Source organism: Rattus norvegicus, chromosome 9 (genome assembly GCF_021556685.1).
Source record: "Rattus norvegicus strain SHRSP/BbbUtx chromosome 9, alternate assembly SHRSP_T2T, whole genome shotgun sequence".
Taxonomy (NCBI): Eukaryota; Metazoa; Chordata; class Mammalia; order Rodentia; family Muridae; genus Rattus; species Rattus norvegicus.
The window spans coordinates 102464455-102484896 of record NC_141542.1 but is presented as its reverse complement, the minus strand read 5'-3'; the positions used below and the strand labels follow the sequence as shown (position 1 = coordinate 102484896).

The following is a 20442-nucleotide window of genomic DNA, read 5'->3' as shown; positions in this document are numbered from 1 at the left end:
AGAATTATAAATTATACATGATATTATTTATATCAGTCCTGATTTCCCAGTTTTGGTTAATTATGCAATGATTATTAGAAACCCCAATGGCTTTGAGTTTCTGTTATTGACTTTCAAACAGCTAAAATAAAAGAGAGTTGAGACAAGAGGGATATCAAAGAGAATGTGGGAAAATGTTAACACTGGGAAATATGATTTTAAAAAAAGTTCAGAGTAACTCTCAGTACCATTGAGTGTGCTCAAACCTGTCTGTGTGTGTGAATGCATGAAATTCAAATGTCTCTCCTCAGGAGATCTGTTCAACTTTTTTGGAGACAAGATTTCTCATGGCCTAGAGCTTACCAAGCTTCCTAAGCTGGCTGGCCAGGGAACCCAGGGAACACCTCCCCAGCACTGGAGTTATAAGGAGCCACCCAAAACCCCACTTTGCTTACATACACTCTAGGGAATCTAACTCAGGCCCCTGTGATTCTAAGATTGTAAGGAAACACTTTAGTGAACCATCCTCCTCTTTCTACCATTCTTCCCCAAAGTCAGTGCACGTGTGTGTGTGTGTGTGTGTGTGTGTGTGTGTGTGTGTGGTGTGTGTGTGTGTGGTGTGGTGTGTGGTGTGTGTGTGTGTGTGTGGTGTGGTGTGTGGTGTGTGTGTGTGTGGTGTGTGGTGTGTGTGGTGTGGTGTGTGGTGTGTGTGGTGTGGTGTGTGTGTCTACACTTGTGTCACAACATGTGTGTGGAAGTCAAAGGACAACTTACAGGGTCAATCATTAATGTCCTTTCTACAGTAGACAGATAGCAGCAAAAGACAACCAACTTTGTTTCTCTCCTATCATATGGGTCCCAGTGATTGAACTCAGGTCAACAGGCTTAGCAGAAAGTGCCTTTCCACTGAGCCGTCTCATCAGCCCCTAATCTTAACTCCTTCCTGTAGGTCTACAATCCTCCAATCCTTCCTTTCTTCCTTCCATCCTTCCTTCTACCCTTCCCTCCTTCCTTCCTTTTCAGTGCTGAACAGTAAACCTAGGACCACTGTAATTCTACATTTTTAACTTTCTGTGTGTGGGTGCTTTGCCTGTATGTATGACTGTGCAGTGTGTGCATACCTGGTAACTGCAGATACCAGAAAAGGATGTCAGTCTCCCTGCAGTTGTGAGCTGCAATGTGGGTACTGGGAAATGAACCATGGTTCTCTGCATCTAAAGAGCATCTTTAGAGTCATATCTGTTTTAGTGAATTACATTTTTCTCATGCTAAACAATATGCTCAACAACTGTCGATAAAACAATTTTAAGAACCCCGGCGTAGAATGCATGATGCATTAATTTAAATTAATCAACTAAAGATATGTGGGCTACAAGATCATTCTATCCTGTTTCACATAAACCAAAACAGATTTATTAGCTGTAAACCCAAATAAAAGTGATCTCAAATGAAAGTGATGTCAGTGAGACACAGCCTCTTAAACGGGTCAGAAGTGACTTTACTCATTTATAATTTACAAAATATTTTGAGGATTTAAAAAATGAAATGTCCTGAAAGGGACAACAACCCAGCACTTTCTGCTAACACAGCAGCTCACTAAGATCTTGAGAAAAGCAAGGCTTCAGGATAAAACTCAGAAAACAGCGGTTACAAGATATTAAGCAATAAATTGGAACCATTTATTATTAATGTTTATAGACATTTATTGCTACAAGCTATTTATTGCTTCAGACCCTGAACAGCGGGCAATAAGCATGACCAACTACATGCCTGCTTTCATGGTACTTACAGTGTAGACTGATGAGACCCTGATCACATGGCCAGTGAACACAGTGGGGAAAGAGGACACTACCTCTTTTGGTAAAGAAACACCTCTTTTGAGAAAGCTATATAGAACTAAGTCCACTACGTGAATGTCTCATAGCATAGCGTTCTAGGCACAAAACACAAGACCAAAGGAGGAACACTCCCTACATGTTCAAAGAATTTTTTAAAAACTCATTAATATCCTTTCTATAGTAGATAGCAGCAAAAGATAACCAACTTTGTATTAGATACTGCAACAGCATTGTGTAGAATGAAATTGTGTGTGTGTGTGTGTGTGTGTGTGTGTGTGTGTGTGTGTGTGTGTGTGTGTGTGTAAATGATGCCAGGGATCTTTGTAGTATGACAGCAATGGAAGATAAACTTAGATGTGTAAGGCAAATGTACTCCAAATACTGACTTTTGAGGATCTATAACAGGTGGTCAATACACTGCTCTCTCTACTTCTATGAGTGAATTTTTCATAGAAATTTTAAAAACTGTGTGGAACTATATACTACAGCTAGCAATGCCTCTTTCTCTTTCTCTACTTCACCAGCTTAGCTGTCTTCTATTCGTCTTGTTTGAGAATTCAGAAACAAAAACTTTAAGAGTTCGATGTACAGTGGACAGGTCCTATACTCTATTACAGAGAGCCAACATGCCTAAGGCAAGGTTAAAACCCAAAGAGTATGGAACATAAAATAAACAGTCACCTACTGATCAAGTCATTCTTCCCGAGAAAAGCCACAATTTCCAGAACTGTGCCAATTCTTACACTTACAGAAAATGCGAGTGAAAGAAACCTTTCCTCCTTGGGTTGCCTTTGGTCATGATGTTTTATCACAGCAGTAGAAACCCTAACAAAGATAACACACATATACAAATCTATAATTAAAAATTTAAATAAAACATATTCATGCCAAGCATGGTGGCCATGCTCATAATGCCAGCACTTGAGAGGCTGAGTAAGGAAGACTGCTGTAAGTTTTGCAGTCTGGGCTACATAATGAGATCCAGAAGAGCCTAGGCTATGAAGTGAGAGCATCATAAGACTATATCATGTCTACGAAGTGAGTGCCAAGAAAAGAAGTGGGAGGGTAGGAAATATTGTGATGCTTATCTACATGTTCACTTTAATACCTAATCTTTCATCTATCCCTAAACAAGCACACACATCTTAAATTATATTAAACTACTAAGAAAACTCTTTAATCTCCTTTATAAAACTCAATTATGGGTTACAAAGTCAAAATTCTGTCTGTCTGTCTGTCTGCCTGTCTCTGTAGCACTATTTAACTCAAGGCCTCATGCCTGCTAGAAAAGTGGTCTACTACTGAGCTATATTACCAATCTCTTTTTTTCCCTCCATTTTTTGTTTGTTTTGTTTTACAAAGTGTCTCCGATACAGAGTGTCCCTAAGTTGTCCACCATAGCTGGCCTCAAACTGCAATTCTCCTGCTGCAGAGTCCTAAGTAGCTTGGATGATAGGCTATTCCATCATACCCAGACATGATGTCAAAATATCCTACTTAGCAATCAACTCAGTAACACTACAGCTATTAGGCTCAGGGAGGACGGTTTCATCAGTAAAGCACTGGCTCCGTGAGCACAGAGACCTGAGTCCAGTCCCTACAACGCATATAAAAATCCAGGCGTGGTAAAGCACATCAGTAATCTCAGTGATAGGCAGGCAGAGACAGGAGGACCCCTGGTACCCACTGGTCAGCCAGTCTAGACATGACACATGAAATGGTTCTCTATCTTACACACACACACACACACACACACACACACACACACACACACACATACACACACACACACACAGAGACACACACTAAAAAACTACTAAAAGCCTTTATGTACATAAATCATAAATTGTATGAGACAAGACAAACATAGGAACAATACAAATTCCACAGTGTGTTAGAAAAGCAGTTACTTAATGAGAGCTGAAAACGAACTGATCTACCAACCATACACAGCATTTCCATAGTAATCGCTGCCATCATCTAAAAAGTAATAAGACATAAACAGAACCGCAAAACCCACCTGCATGGCCAATTTTACCATGGCAATTTGGAAAAATATGTGACTTTCATAACCTGCAATCTGCTGAAAGAAATGACTAAAACATACAAGAATTGAAACTAGTTTCCCCTAGTTTCATATCATTTCAAATAAAATGTCAATGTTTGTCAAAGCATTCTTTAAATTTTACACATGCTATCACTATCAAGCTGGCTTCTGTGAGAAATTTAACAAAAGTTCATTTTGTTAAGGTCACTTATATCATTACTTTGTCCTTGGTAAAGTGTTGCTATAACAATGTATAACACTCTCAGATCTGCCACTACAAACATCTGGAATTCACTACCTATGGAGTCAGCCACGTTCTGGCCTACTGTAACACAACATCTGTATCATGTCTTAGGCAGCACTAGAAGACATACAAAGTCAAACATCTACCTTAAAATGCCCGAAGTCAGAGAAAAAATATATAATTCAAGAAATATAGAGGATTGCAGGACACAAAAAGGCCTGGGGAGTTAAATTCAAATATACAGTGAGATGTGGGCAGCTCAATGGCCCCTAAGCCAACCTGCCGGCTCCAGATCTGGTCTGTTCACCTTGCAGTGAAGGATCTGAGAGGCCCAGCAAACTCAACCCTAATTCTAGCCCCCATCTCTGTGAAGGAAACATTGTCTACATTTGCACTTTTCAACGTGTTTTGGAAGACGGTGACCCTATGGTCTGTAGCTTTTCCACATTTCCCATATAAAAACTACTACTGAGATCAAAGGGACTCAACTCTGCAGGGCCCTGGGACAGGGACTAGGCACTGTTAAGCCCACTAACTGCTTTCAAGGACTGCTAAATGCTTCAAGAATACTAGTTTTGTGTTCAGTTTTAAATATCTTATAAATGCCATTTTTCCCTGTAAACTGAAACTTTTGGGAATAAAATAGAATTGAATAGAAGTGAATAGGGTACATTTATGCCTGGAAGTTGGAGTAGGGACCCATCAGCTAGGCAGCCTCCTCTCTGACAACTGGGTAGACTGACCTCAAGACAACCCAGCTACTTCAGACACTTTATCGCTCTGAGAATGCACCAGCTGCCAGGAACACTGCAGTGAAAGCCACAACTCTGGCTCCAGGAGGCCTTGCTCTCCTCACAACTGCCTGCACTGACCTTGGAAGGCATCAATCCAATCAAGGCAAGATTTAGTAACCTTTAGATAACCTTGAGGCTATTCTCACTCAAGTTACTCCTCAGTAACTCAGCAGGAAACCTGTCCCTATGCAGAGCCTATGCTCAATGGGACTGGACACTATACTATGATTGGTACAAATATAATCCTTCATTTACATGCTACATCTATGCCCTCCCAAACTATATAACCATTCTGTAAAGTTTACTTTGTAATCAACTAACAGACACCTTTTGAGAAGGCTTCTCCCACTGGTCTTTTCTTGCCCACTTGTGACTTTATAGTAAAAACATGGTGCTAAACTGACAGGTCAAAGAGGAGATGGTGTTACTGGCAGAAACAGGCAAGTTATAGAAAGCTAGTGAGGACCAAAGTGCTACAGGGAGTAGGGATCTCAGCTGCAGCTGAGATCACAGAGGCTGATATCAGAAGATGAGAGGAAGCAGAAATCCAAAACTGTGAGAGACAGAAGGTTGTAAAGAAACAAAGATGAGAATTAGAATAATTCAGGAAATTGCCAAGCCCTGGGGACTGAGAGTCCATAGAAGCCATGGTCCAGACTCTCAGGGTTCAAGAACTGTAACACTGCTGCCTGGTGCACTGCTGCTGCTTACTACCAACCGTAGACACTGCAATGAACTGGTTTCCTGGTCAGAGTGTAACGCCACTAACAGTCAACGCTCAGAACAGTAAACCCCCAACCTAAGCATCTATGACTGTGAGTTTCTGACCGCCAGGGCTAGGAGCCATAGCCTCTATTCTTCAGGATTGTAAATGATAAACCTGTTAGCCTGCCTAACCATGGGTTCTTAGCACTCGAGGGTCCAGAACCACCAAGACTAAAACAGCCACCCTTTGCCTATTCACAACTTCCATCCAGATATAGAAATAGCCCAAACCAGCCCATTGGTAAGATCATCACTCATAAGAACCATCCCATGAATTTAGTCCTTAACAATCTTAGGTACATGCAGAGAAACTGTAAAATCCAAATAAAGAAACAAATTCAAGCAGATAACTGTAACAATTCCAAAAATACTCAAGTACAACTACGACCCACCTAGACCCTACATGTCTAGTGAGACAGAATAAAGCATAGCTTGGGAACCCAGGGAAGCAAGCCAGTGTTTGTGCAAAGTGTGAGCAGGGATCAGAGCACGGGCCAGCTCCAAAGCGAAGCTCAGAACCTCAGGTGAGTGCTTTACATCTTCAGGCTGCAAGCATCCAACTCATCCCAGAAGAGCTGCAGCACAAGATCCCACCGCCTCTGGGTGTTAAATCTAAGCCTGCAACCATACAGAGCACCATACAGAGCCTGGGCACGCAGTCCACCAAGGCAGATGTGAAGAAATCTAGAGATGGCAGTTCCCACAACTACAAGCTTGGCAAGCCTACACACATGCAATTTATGGTGCTGCAGAAGAAGAGGGCATCAAAGATGCCTGGAAAAGATAAAGATTACAAAACTGCCCTCCTCCAGGGAGAGGGAAACTCTTTCTTTGAGAAATTAAAGACTGAGCAGAGCACTGAAGAAATAATCCTGAAAGAAATAATCCTTAACTAATGTGAAGTGCAGAGACCAGGCACTCCACAGATCCAAACAAGCTAACCAAGAAGGAAGGCCCATGCGAGGACGCTCGAATCTCACTTAGAAGGGGGAATAATATAGTCATAGGAGGCAGATGGAGGGAGTGAACTGGTGGGGGGAGAGGGGATGAGGAAGGAAAAGGGGGACAGGGTTCAGGATCAGGTGTGGGGAGGGCCAGGAGAATGAATGGAAATATGCAACTGGTGGACGTGGGAGAGAGGGGAGCATCTCCAGGACATGCCAGAGACCTGGGATGGGGGAGGCTCCCAGGAATCAATGGGAGTGACCTTAGCTGAGACTCATAGCAGTGGGGATATGGTAGAGGCAGGCAAAAACCCAGTGGATTGATAGGGACACCAACCCACCCACAAAACTTTCAACCCAAAATTTATCCTGTCTACAAGAAATACAGGAATGGGGGATGGAGAGTCTGAGGGAATGGCCAACCAATAACTGGGCCAACTAGAGATCCATCCCATGGGCAAGCACCATCCCTGACACTATTAATGATACTCTGTAGACAGGAGCCTAGCACTGTCCTCTGAGAGGCTCCACTCAGCAGCTAATCGAAACAGATGCAGAGCCCCACAGCCAAACGTTGGATAGAGCTTATAGACACTTATAGAAGAGTTGGGAGAAGGACTGAGGACCCCAAAGGAGATAGGAACTCTACAGGAAAACCAACGAAGTCAACTAACCTGAACCCTTAGGGGCTCTCGGAGACTGAACCACCAACCAAAGAGCATACATGGGCTGAACCTAGGCCTCCCCACTTAAATGTAGCAGGTGTGCAACTTGGCCTTCATGTAGGTCCCAAAGAACTGGAGCAGGGGCTATCCCTAAAGCTGTTACCAATCTGTGGGATAAGTTCTTCTAGCTGGTAAACCTAGTCTGGCATCAGTGGGAGAGGATAGGCCTAGCTGTATAGAGACTTGATGGGGGTAGGGGGGTCATTGGGGGGCCTCCACCCCCTCAGAGAAGAGGAGGGGAGATGGAGGAAAGGATTGTGGGGGAAGGGGCTGGGAATAAGGGGCAGCAATTGGGATATAAAGTGAATAAATAAACTTAAAGGGGGGTTAAAAAAAAATCTCCTCTACTCTCAAATGCCCAAAACTTCATTTCAAATACTACTTCCTGTAGTAGACACTAAGCAGGTGCAAAACAGGCTCAGTGTTAGCTCCATTTGAAAGAGAAAATACCTAGTCACCACGAAATGACTGGAATACCCTCAAACAAAAAAAGTAACACTTGTTTCTGCCAACAACATAAGAAAATTAAAACATCAGTTTCTGGAAGGTCAAACATTGCTGCTATGAGCTAAATAGTTAATGGAAGACAGAGCTTAGTGGTTAAGAGACCTTGAGAGTCAAAACACCAGAGATGAATCCAACCTCTTATCTCTTAGAAGCTGTGACTTGGACAAAGCGCCTCACCTTTCTTTGCCTTGGTTCCATCACCCATATGATCCAGTGAGAATAAAATGCATCTTGTAAAGCTGTATTGAATTGATTAGTCCATAAAATAACATACTAACTAAAACAAGAAAAGAGAAACAAGATACTAAAGGAGACCTTAGTAACAGTTTATGAGTAGGAGACAGTGGACCTAACAGAAGTAATATCTGAGTTAAATTAAACTAATAATGATTGTGCATATGTAAGAAAATGTCTTTACTATGCCAAACACTCGCTGAAATATTTGGAGGTAATGGTTTATGCAATTTACTCACATGCGTTCATGCATTTAAGGGGGAAAACTGTATTGCATACGTGCATAAAGAAGGCAGACAGAGCAGAAAGAGAAGAAATGTTAACCACAGGAGAATCTAAATGCATGTGCACTTTGAGCATTTATGCTAAAGAAATGAACATTATGTTTGCACATGAATGCTCACAGCAGCTTTATTCAAACAGCCAAAAGCAGAACAATCTTTCCACAGAATGACCAGGCTGCTGCAGAATTCTACTCAGCAGTAAGAAGATACAAACTACTGATACACACAACAACCAGAACAAAGCTTAGGGGAATGATACCAAGAGAAAGAAACCCCACAAGTTATGGACCATGTGGCTCCATTTATGTAGTACCCCTGAAATGAGAAAACTGCAGAGAAGAGCTGAGTGGTACCCAGGCTGGGTAGGGGCAGACATGACTGAGGCTATGAAAGGGTAATGAGAAGACTCTTCTGCACATCTACTGTGGTGGTGATCACACAAACACACAGATATACACCTCACACAATCTCTAGTGAGTACACGTGAAACTGGAAAAACAAGAATACAAAGCACCAACATGTGGTAATACAGAGAAACAGTGGCTGAGATACCCTGGTAATAATAATATACTACAGTTTTTCTAGAGAGAACTGAGTGAAGGGCAGTTGGGCTCTATCTCTATTATTTCTTACTACTGTGTGTAGGTCTACAAATATCTCAAACTATAAGTTTAACTCAAAAAGAAAGTTTTAAAAGAAAGTAGCCAGACATGGTGGCTTGAGAGGCAGAGGCAGGCCAATCTCCCTAAGTTCGAAGTCTACCTAGCCTACATAGTAAGTTCCAGGACTGCCATGGTTACACAGAGAAATCCTGCCTCATAAAGCAAAAATATAAACAGAAAATATAATAAACAACGAAAGCACCAAAGGCATCCCAATTAGCTTAAAAACAGGAAAAGGCTTCTACCAAAGGATATGGTGTTTTTGTTCAATGCCATTCTGAAGGAGCTAGTCATTGCTACATAAAAGGTGATATAAACAGTATTTTAGAATTATCATTATAAATGAAATCTACCTAGAAAATCCAACACAATCACCAGAAAAAGCATTGCAGTTGTTCAGTGGTATCCAAATACAAAGTTTTTAACTTACAGCTCAGAAGGAATGCTTGTAATGAAACTCTAGAAATTAATTCAAAAACTGTCAATGGTCAGTTAGAAAACTCTATAAAGAACTCCATTTGTATTTTCTGTCTCTCCTTGCACAGCTCACATGCTGTTTCCACTGGATCTCTAACAAGACAGCAGTCTCCAGTTCTCCCACATAAGTACATCCTCACTCTTCACTGCCTTCCAGGTTTTGGTCTCTACTTCTTCTTTACTTTATAAGTTAAAGATTCTAAAAGAAATTCAAAATGGTGCCTAGTCTCCCAAGGCCGTAAACATAGTCTTCCTACTTGGAACACTGGTTCCAAGGCCCTCATGTACACCAAAATCCAAAGATGACCAAGTCCTTTATACTAAATGGGACTGTATCTGTGTCTGTGCCCATCCATCTATACACTTAGACTATCTCTGACAGGGGAAGAGCTGGCTTGATCAAAAATCAAACCCTACAAGCACAAACACCTGAGTTCAAGCCCAGAACCCAAGGAACAAGAGCAGGTATACTAGCTGACACTTGTAATCCTATTGTGGGAGGCACAAAGGATCCATTCCTGACACTTACTGAACAGCCAGAGTAGCCTAATTGGTGAGTTCCAGGCCAATAAGAGACTCTATCTCAAAGAAGATGGGTGGCCTCCCTGTGTATGATACTAGAGATTGTCTTCTAGTCACCATGCAAACATGCACACACTCACACAGAGAGAAATACTTTCAAACACACATATACTTGCATGTGAAAGAATTGTCTTTATAGTCAATTTAAATCCTATGCAAATCATGTATTGACAGCACAGTCAGAGCCCACACCTGCTCAGTGCAATGACTCTGATCTGTTGTTATCTGAATCCTTATACACAGGCCCCATGGATACTGAGGACAATTGTATTTTGAATAAGTTTAAGCCAGTTCTCAGACATGAAGTTCTATGCTTTCTTCCTTAACTCTGAACCTCCATTCTTTCCAGGAGCTTAGACTCCTCTCATCAACTCTGGGAGACTCTTAACAGGGCATTCTTCCTTGGGCCTCAGAAACATCTATCTTTGTGAGGCTTCTCTCTCTGACAAATTTCAGGTTCTCAGTCAATGAAAACCAGTACATAGCAGAACCATGTTTAATGCAACCATTCCTGGTTATGAGTCTCTCACATTTACCCCAGTTCCAAACTACAGTGCTTCTAAACCACTACCACCTAGACCCACCAGGAGCTGCCATGTCTGCAGGAGCAAGGAGACTACTATGACGGTACCCTTGAATGTCTCCCAAGGAGCCTTGTGTTATTAGGAAATGGCAGAACCTTTAAGAGTTTTATGTTATTGATGAAAGCCCTTGAAGAGGGTAATAGAATCCTGGCCTCTTTCTACTTCTTTCCTTTGTTCTTTGGTCATAGCATGTCCAATTTAGGTTTGTCATGCACTCCCACCATGATGTGACTTCACCACATGCCCAAAACAACAGACTTCTAGTTCATCACAGGTTGGACCTCCAAAACTATAAGCCAAAATAGGTTAGTCATCTCAGATATTGTGTTACAGCCATAGCTGACTAACACAATATATGTTGAAGTCCTAAACCTGAAGCTTCTCAGCATATAACTTTATTTGGTTTCTGCAGAAGTAATTAGTTTGACATCATATAAGAGTAGGGACATACCCAGTGGCTGTTGTGTTTATAAAAAGGAAAATTTTGAACATAGACACATTCCCAGAGATAACATCATGTGAAGACTAAGGCAAACATCAAAATGGTATGTCTAAAAGCCAAAGAATGCCAGAGACTGCCAGCAACCTCCTGAAGCTAGGAGAGGGAGAGATGGAACAGATTCTTCACAGCCTTCAGGAATCAACTCTGCCAAGACCTGGATGTCAGGTTTCTGGCTTCCAGACCTTTGTGCTGTACATTTCTGTTGTGTAAATCACTCAGTGGTATACTGGACCCTCCAAATCCACAGGTTCTGCCTTGGTGGATTCAACAAACACAGATTGAAAAGAACAAAGAAAAAATGCTAAATATGCTTACACTTTTTCATTATCATTATTCCCTAAACAACACAGGAATTGTGTTAAATACTTTAACTAATCAAGAAATAATTTCAAAAGGATATGCACAGGTCACATGCAAATACAGTGTTCCATATAAGGTACTAAAAACATCAGCACAATTCTCCAGGCTTCTGGAGCTACAGAATCAAAAGGCTGGAGAGGTGGTTCAGTAGTTAAGAACACTTGTTGCTATTACAGTGGACCTGAGTTCAGTTTCCAGCACCCACAAAGCGGCTCACAACCATCTATAATACCAGGCTAAAGGACCCATCACCTCTTCTGACCTCCATGGACATGAAACATGCACATGGTGAACATACATAAACACAAATACACACACAAAATAATCTAAAATGAAAACGAAAATGAGAGACAATTATACTTTTATATATTGTATCCTGCTAGACCAGCAAATTAATGTATCACCATAACCAGGTTCAGGAGATCCAGTGAAAACCTCTCTCTCAACAACTTTTCCGAAAAAAGGCAAGAAAGTAACTACATAGGAAAAAAAAAAGCACATAGCAGGGCCTCATTATTAAAAACAGACAAAAGTCTAAATAGTAAAAACTACTTTTTAAATTAGTTTTCAAATAAACTTACCAATGGTCGCTATTAAAAGATGCTTAATCAGACAATAAAGAAACAAATGCAGATATTTTTATGTGTGCTGAAGGTTATGCCTCAACAGATAAAGGATTTCTCACTACATGATTCTAAACAATGGTCAGCTATACAAGTGAAGAAAATTATTTTCATCTTTAAGCTACTGCCCTACTTCCCACCAAACCTGATAGTGATCAGGAAGAAAAGCAACAGATTTAATTGCAAAAGACTAAAACAGTAAATATTGAACACATACTCTACCTTAACCAATGTCAAATATCCTGGTTGCTGTTAAGCTATTCCAACACATAGAAGATGAAAATTTTGGGGCTGGGAAGACATTCTATCAGTAAGGTCTGTTATGCAATCATGAGGACCTGAGTTCCAATTCCTGGGACCCATGTTGGGAAGAAAAAAAGAGTTGGGCACAGATGTTTGCATTTTAACCCTAGCAAGAGTGGCAGAGATGGAAAGACCATCAGCACAGTGAAAGACTTCAAGCCTCAAAAGATACAATGGAGGGCATGAAGAGATGGCTCTGCAACAGACAGCACCCACTGCTCTTCTCAAGGACCTAGGTTCAATTCCCCACACCCATATAGTGGATCACCATCTATAGCTCCACTTACAGAGGATCTGACAGCTTTAAAGCCTCCACGCACTGTACATACCTGGTGCACAAACACACACACACACTTAGGCAAACACATCATATAAAATAAAAATAGCAAATAAACCTCTTAAAATGCTTATCTATTAAAACAGTAAGAATAATACTTATGATATAACTTAGTAGCATTCTCACTAAAGTTAAAATGTAGCTTAAATTGTTTGTTTGTCTTGTTTTTCAAGAGCTGCCTGCTCTTCCAGAAGATCTTCATTTAATTCCCAGTAAGCACATAATGGCTCACAACTACCTGTAGCTAAGATTCCAGGGATCTGATACCTTCTTCTTAGTTCTTGAGGGCACTGCACACACATGTTACATAGATATATATGCAAGGAAAACAATCACACACATAAATTTTGTCACTGTTAGTGAAAAAAGTAGAGCCAGGCAGTGGTGGTACCCATCTTTAATCCCAGAACTCAGGAGGCAGAGGTAAACAGACCTGTGCATTCGAGGCCAGCCTGGTCTATAGTGTGAGTTTGAGGACAGCCTAGGTTACAGAGAGAAACCCAGTCTTGAAGAATAAAAACAAAGACAGCTACAATGACTCTACAGTTGAAGCTGTATCCAAGTTCCTATAGAGGAATACTCTTGGGTATAGTAAACTAACTGCTGAGATAATCAATAAATGAATCAGCATACAGTATGCTGACTTCTTTGGAAGGAATTTTATGAACACAAGAGTTAAGACTTCTTATACAATAAACAATTCAATCACAAGCACTAACAAAGTAACTAAGTAACAGTAAGAAAACATTCTATCAATCAATCAATAACCTGTGAATTAATTATGTGCAAGACTGTACTAAGTAATGAAGGCAAATTTTAAAAGATGCCTGTCCTGGATCAGACTCATACAGTAGCTAAAGACATACAAAAGACTGTTTGGAAGCTAGACAAAAAAAAAAAAAAAAAAAAACTTCTACAACTCAGTCTAACTCCTTTGTTATCTGCTTTCATAGTCACACCCAATTCAGCCAAATACATGCCCCATCTTCCAAGCCTGTGCACTGCAATACACACTCCCTTGCCCCCTCCTGCCCACCCATACACCACACACCCCTCAGATGCTTCCCTCACAAGAGAGATCTACAAAATTTCCTAACTTCCAAAGCCCATCCCAAACGCTTCCTGCATCTTTAGAAATCTTTATGGACAGCACGGCCCCATGTGCTACGCTCTGTTACGGCATTCTTCCCCACTCATCTCCTGCTTTGTTTCTATATTTGTCTGTCTAGCTAGAATCAAGTTCTAGTTAGAAAAAAACTAAATTTCAATTTGAATCATTAGCTATCTGACCTGAACCAAAACAAACTCCCAGTTCTCTTAAGCTTCAGCTCCTGGAATATAAAATCAGGAGACCTTCACCTAGTGTGGGTTTAGGAGAGAGAATGGAAAGAAAGACTGTGGTACAGTGCCTTTGAATGACAACAAATGATGTAACACTCTATATTCTTAATGAGCTAGAGGAAAAGTTGAATATATTAAGAAAAGTCAGGAAAAAGTATTCAGAAGATCCAAATAAGACCCCTAGAAATTAAAAACTATGGCACCAGGGTCTTTAAGATGGCACCAGGCTGTCACCAGTCACATTGGCCTAACAATTTGAGCTCCACCCCAGGAACCCATATAAAGGTAGAAAGAGAAATGATTTCACAAAGTTGTCCTCTGATCTCCACAGATATGCTATGGTATGTGGGGCACATGCTCACACATACACACCAAGACAGAAGTTTAAAATTCTGGTGTCTGAGATTAAAGACATGGTGAAATGTCTTTAATAACACACCTTAGAAGAACAGAAGGACTGAACTAGTAATAGACTAGATACTGTACAGGGACAAGGCTAGTGACCTCTAAATATAGCAATGGGCAACAACATAAATCCAAAGAAAGAAATTAACAGAGCATCAGTGAGATGCAGAACCACCTCGTGCAACTTAATTACATTTAATCAAAATCTACAAGGGAGAGGAATAGGAAAGAAAAATATTGGGGAAAAGTGATAGTCAAATACTTTACCAAATTGATAGAAACTATTAAATCATAAATCAAGAAGTTCAATGATACCAAATACAAGGAACATAAAGAAAACTACACTAACATATACCACAATCAATTTGGTTAAACCAGTTTAAAGACAGTATCTTTAAAGCAGCCACAGAAAAAATACATATTATGTACCAGGAAACAAAATGGTCTTGGCTGCTTTCTTATCAGAGACAAGTGAGACAGAAAACAATAAATCAACATCTTTTAAGTGATTGATTGGGGGCAGGGAGGAATCTAAAATTCATTACTTAAATGTTTTCCAAAGCAAATAAAACAATTTTTCAGACATACAATCACCAACAAGTTCCCATTAATAGAAAGTTTAAAGGAAGTCCCTAAAGCAGAAATAAAATCATAATAGATGCAAATATGAGCATAAGCAGAGGAAAGAAGAGAAAATTAACTCAATGCATGTGTAACCAGAAAGAGGTTCAGCTTTTTGTTGGAGGTAAGGGTGAGTAGGTTGAGTCTGAGTTTCTCTGTGTAACAGAGCCCTGGCTGCCCTGGAACATACATGCATGCGTTCATACATACATACATACATACATACATACATACATACATGTATCTGATATGATTCTGGGCTGAAAAGATGGTTCAGTGGTTAAAACCCGTGTCTTGCAAGCAAGCCTGGGGACATGGGTTCAGAGTCCAAGAACCTATATAAATGCTGGGTGAGTGTGGCAGCTTGCAGGTACTTCAAACCTATGAAGGAGGAGACAGGGATCCCCAGAACAAGCCAGACTGTAAGACTAGTCACATCAGTGATCTCTGGATTTGAATGAGAGACTCCACCTCAATAATGAGGCAGAAAATCAATACCGGATGATTCCCCACATCCAACCACAGGCGTCACCCAAACACGCGTCCATAAAATATTCATGCATACACAAAATATCCACGCATACACCATACACTTCATGAAAATAGGGGGAGGGGTAAATATGCTTTTTAAAGATGCTTACAAATAATGGAAACTGCACTGAGGCTGACAACACATAAAATAAGGTGACCAAGAACACCAACGTACAAGTAAACTCAACAACACTATGATTAATAAGGTCATCCAAAAAGAAACAGGTTTCATTCTTTCCATTAAAGAATCCAGATTTTTGTCAAAACAACAACCTTCCCACAAGAGCACTCCAAACCAGATAAAAACACTAACAAATACTGATATCAGGTAAGGGGAAAAAACACCAAGTATACACAAAGTGTAACAGAAAACTGAAGAAAAGGAACCATTTCCCAATTCATCGGGGTTCATTACATTACTGGCAGGCCAAAAAGATTTACAAAAACAGAAACTCTTTTGCCCCAAATCTGTGAATGAAGCCCAGAGACTAGCTGAGTACTTAAGATCTGACGGCTTTGAGCTGAGTGATGGTGGACAGACACAGGGGCAATGCACAAGTCCACTCAAAATATACAAATGGCCAAAATTATGACAACAGACAGCAGAATGATGGTTGCCAACAGCAGGCAAGGAGAGAACGGCTTTCTCTAGAAATAGGCTACATTTCATTATGAAAATGATTAGGAGTATGTGGATGGACGCTTGCACCTGAAAGCCAGGAAGTCAACTTGGGTGTTATTCCTCAGAAGCTGCTTACCCTGGTTTTCATCTGGGAAAGCTTGGGGTTTGCTTTGTTTTGTTTTATTCTGAGCTTGACTCTCATTGGGATGGGGTTCACAGATTACAGCAAACCACAAGGATCCTTCTGTCTCCTAAGCACAACTCTTACAAGCACATGCCACCAGGTCTGCATCTTACATGGGTGCTTGGGATGTGGAACTCAGGTCCTCGTGTGCTGCAAACACTTCACCAACTAAGCTAATTCCCAGCCTGACAGTAAGTTCGATATTATGAGTTTCACTACAACTTAAAAAAAAAAAAAGTAAAAGAGACACAAAAACTAGTTCCCAAGCAGTAGTACTGATTAAAATTACTATTAGTCAACTAACCACAATGGTCTATTTTATATTTTTACTGAGGAGTCTAGCCTTTAAGAGCTGAGCCATCTCTACAGTCCCAATTCTTTTGTTTTTCCCAAAGAAAAGAAAAATGAGTACACCTTGCAAGTGGAACATGGAGATATCCCAAACTATAATGAAGCATGAGAGGGGGGCAATGAGATGGCTCAGGAAGTAAATATACTTGTCACAAAGCCTGGCCATCGGAGTTCAAGCCCAAGGGACCCACTTGGTAGCACGAGAGACTCCCACACATCACCCATAGTCCTCCTCACACATACACACGCATGCACACGTTTAACAAATGTAAATTCAGATTTTTTATTAAATCTACAAAATAAAATATAGGGAGCAAGTTGAAGAACAAGGGATGAGAAAACAATGCAAATGCTAGCCTGGCGGGGGTAGAAACACAAAGCATGCTATTCAGACACAAACATACTGTGTCATCCCCACCAGACACACAGCCTAAGTCCCTTAGTAAAACCTTCCATTGAGGCTTCTCTTTATTCAAAGCACAAAGGAAAATTCAGCCTGCCTACAAGGTCCAGCACAATCTGGCCCCACACCACTGTCCTACCAGATTGCTCCACATGCCTCCAGCTCCCAAAAGCTGTGCTTTCTGTCCCTGATCCTCTCCAAACACCCTGCCAGCACAGGGTCTCTGCCCTGCTATCTTCAGTGAGACTGAAGCACTTCCATTCCTATGCATCCTGAATACCTCCATTCATAGGTCTCATTTGTGACTTCTCTTAACACATCACAACTGTAGCTTAACATCATCTGCTAAAGACAGAAGCCACATCTGCATCCATTCTCAACTCCACAGCTAAGCACAAGCACTCGAGCACGTTAACACACACATGCTCATACACACACACACACACACACACACACACACACACACGCACCCCATAGATAAAACATAGAAATTGGCTGCTGAGTAACCATTGTTTTTGATGTCTCCTGACACAGTGCCTGCTACAAATGAAACACTCAAGATATCAGTCAAAGAGCAAAATTAGGTCTTACATATTAAACAGTAACCCTTCTTCAACAGTTGTGTTTTACATAAAAGTAAGACTGACTGCAGAAGCAAAAGATCTTGAAGGGGTAAGATCATGGTGTGTTTTAAAAGAAATGGATCAGGATCAGAGTGGCTTTAAATTTTTAAATAAGAACTAAAGAACACCACATGGAAATGTTTCCCAAACCATAAAGAATATTAAAAAAAAATTTTAATTCACTGTCACCTCCAATATATAGTGTATCTATCCTTCAGAGCAAATCAACTATTATTTCCTCCTCAAACACGTTTCTGAAAGCACCAGCCTACATTTATTTCTCCACCCCCTAACCTACTACACAGCACTGAATATCACCACATAAGATTGTATTTAACCAAATGTCATTTTCCTGTTTCTCCAATAGTGCAATGTGTACAACCTCATATGTCTGCTAAAACTTATTTCAAGTGCATTAACACTACAGGTGCTTAGCACTGAAATTAAATGACACAATTTTCAATGGTGAGTCTTTAAAAGCTCCTGCATTTTATTTCTAAATAATTCTGCAAACTACTCACACCTTTGTTTTTACTCTACCATTCTATTAAGGTCAGCAAGGACTAAGGTCTTCTTAGGTGCCACTTGTCCAAACTCAAAAGAGGTTTTCGGTGCCACTGTTATCTTTTGAAGTGTAAATTAGAGATACATTTACCCCTGCAGAGTAAATTTTACTTGAAATCTTTCCCAAGATTAGTCAGTCAGGTCCCAGGACGTTCCTTCTGTATAAAACTGGAAGTCACAGCAACTATGATACAATATACTATCCACAACTCATTCATAACTGGAAAGCTAACTCCCGGGGAAATGGTCGGTTCAAAGTGTACAACTAAAAGAGCCTCTACGCCCCAGAGACCGGATAAAGTGTATCACTTTGGAAAGCTCCTGCAATCAGCATGTGCTGCCTCTCAGTACTCCCGAGGCGCCGCAAGCCGGTCAGCCTCCATCAAGACCCACGAGAACACGTCCCCAGGTGACCCATGCCTCGGGAAGCGGCGTCTTCCTAGACACCGGCCCCAATCCCTTCTCCCTCCTCTCTCACTGAATTGCACTACAAAAAGAAAGGGCCCGTAGGGCGTGAGGGGCCTGAGGCCCGGCCGGGGCCGGCAGAAGGCGACCAGAGGCGCTGGGGTCCGGCGCCCAGTGAAGCGAGGACGCACGGTCCAGGCCGCGGAGCGCGGCGCGGAGGGAAGGCCAGGCCGGACGGCCAGGGCGTGCGCAGGGGGAGGGGGCAGGAGCCTCACCGTCGCTCCCCGGAGGCCGGCGCCGCCGCAGACCCGCAGTTGCTAGGGAGAATGCGCTTCCGGGTCACGAGCGAGCGTTCCGAGAGCGACGGTGGCCGGATAGGGCCAAGAGCGAAGCGCGGGGCTGGTGGGCGGTGAAGGTGTTGGTCGCTGCAGGACCAAGGGATTGAGTGAGGGGCGGTGCAAGGCTCATCCCTCATGGGCGGCTCCCGGTTGGGCGACGGCAGCCTTTCTGCCTGGGGTCCCTCTCGTTCTACCTGGATCCTAAACCCACCACCCAGCCGGTGTCACGTTGCGTGTGTCACTAGACTTTTGGATACTCTCATCTTCCTGTCCTCGCCGGTGGAATAACGCCAGCACCTTCCTTGTTACCAAGTTTTATTCATCCACGCATTGGCCCATCACTTCTTCACTGGGCACCTGTACATGGCTAGGTGCATTGTTGGCACGTGCAGGCTGGTAACCAAAGAGGTGACAGTGTCCGTCTATCCCAGATAAGCTGAGCGAAGGAAGCTGTAAAGCCTGCGCGAGAAAAATTTGCCTAGGCAAAAGAAGAGAAGAGCAAGGAGACCTCAACCAAGTGGAGTGGGTGGGAAAAGTGTGTCAAGCTATGGAATACCTGCAACGCGGTGTTAAGCCTGCCAGAAGGCAGCATGGCCCCTACAGGCAAGTGGGTCAAGAATTGAAAACTCGAGGACTCTGTGAACCATAGAGAAGGAAACCCAAAGAGCATCAGAGAGGGGCTACCAACTGTTGTGGAGATCATGTGTCTAAAGATGCCAATAGAATAGTCAAAATTCAATACTCATTGTCAAAGTAAGGAATGGGATCCACTTCTGGTGAAGGCCCATTTTTCTCCATATTGAATCAAGAATAGAAGATACGGAAAACGTCTGGATTTCTTATTCCTTTAAGAAGCCCCACCTTGGTATAAATTCCATGTTTGCTTAAGGAGTGAACCTGAGGATTCTTTATTTTATTTTTTTCTTGCTCTTCCTCAGATCCTTCCAGAACCCCAACCAAACTTCCGTGTAAGCAAAATTTGCCTATTCAGACTGCAGAGAATAAATGGCAGAGACTTGGGGGTTCTGCAAATAGGAAGCCAAACCAATGGAGACAGGGATGAGAAAAGCCAGAAGAGACAGAGAACAAAGGATTGTTGGGGGTGGGGGTGGGGGAAATGGGAGGTGAACTGAGAAAAACAAAAATAAACTCAAGACTAGAATGGCAAGGACAAAGGAAGGAGAGTCAAGATTATTAGTGTCCAAGACCTCATTTTGATGGAACATCTGGCATAAAGTGTTGATAACTGTGTCAAGGTCGAGT

General features: G+C 41.8%; 1 protein-coding gene across 3 annotated transcripts in view; it reads right to left on the bottom strand.

Moving 5' to 3' along the window:
• The window catches only part of Dis3l2 (DIS3-like 3'-5' exoribonuclease 2), a 395417-nt gene extending 376248 nt beyond the window's left edge, over window positions 1-19169 (bottom strand). For 2 of the 3 annotated variants that reach the window (NM_001109007.2, NM_001172159.1), the window contains exon 1: window positions 19117-19169. The gene's annotated coding sequence lies outside the window, so the exon portion shown is untranslated. Of the gene's footprint in view, window positions 1-2566; window positions 2639-19116 lie in introns of those variants that run through there. The other variant, XM_087567088.1, reaches the window with a different exon arrangement.
• Window positions 19170-20442: the final 1273 nt, after the last annotated feature.